Genomic DNA, 837 nt, shown 5'->3' with positions numbered 1-837 from the left:
GAAAAACCATTATCTGCCCGCCCTTTCCAGACTGCTTTGGGACGGGCGCTACGATTGCAATGCGACCAGGAGATCACATATTTTCTTGTTTCTCATCAACCACCCCTTCCTCCCTCCCTCCGCCTACATACCGCGTATTATAGATCTCGGGCATGGAATGCATTGGTCTTCGACCTTGTTGGATTTTTGATACCACTCGAAAAGGGAAAACTCCATCATACATATTTTCTTGTCTCCTGCTTGGTGTGATTTGATTCTGGTTCTTGTTGTTTTTATGTTCAACTATTACTGGGAGTCCTGGGATAATTTCATTTTTATATTATTTTCCATTATATGTTTGGGTATGGTGTGTTTTGGGTCATCGTGCGAATTCCCTTCTTCATTTATATTGGATACTTTGGATTCTTTTTTTTTTTCTTTTGTTTTATAAATAATTTTTTGTCGACTCGGCAAACTAATTTCCCCACCCTCAACACTCGTCTGATCGATCAACATATCCCGTGCCGCATATCGTCCAAGAGAATGGAGAAGGAGGGAGGGAGGAATGAAGGCATGAAGCCAGGTAGAAAGGGCACGGCGAGTGCGCGCATGTCGTTTCCTGCCACGATTCGCCGCTCTCTTCTTTTGTTGTCATTGTTGGTGTGCTCGCATGTGCGAAGGAGAGGCCCGGGGAACCAACAGAGGTGGTCAAATCTCAAAGAAACCTCCCAAAGCAATTTTCGCATTTGTGTCTGTTTCTTTTCTTTTCTTTTCTTGATATTAATTTAATTGCCTCTTTTGTGTCCTCTTTCTCTTCGCTTGACTCCCTTCTTCCTGTATTACTATTCGTACCTCTCC

This window comes from Histoplasma capsulatum (assembly GCF_000150115.1).
Source record: "Histoplasma capsulatum G186AR genomic scaffold supercont2.5, whole genome shotgun sequence".
Lineage (NCBI taxonomy): Eukaryota > Fungi > Ascomycota > Eurotiomycetes > Onygenales > Ajellomycetaceae > Histoplasma > Histoplasma capsulatum.
The sequence above is the reverse complement of the archived record's forward strand: the minus strand, read 5'-3'. Positions refer to the sequence as shown.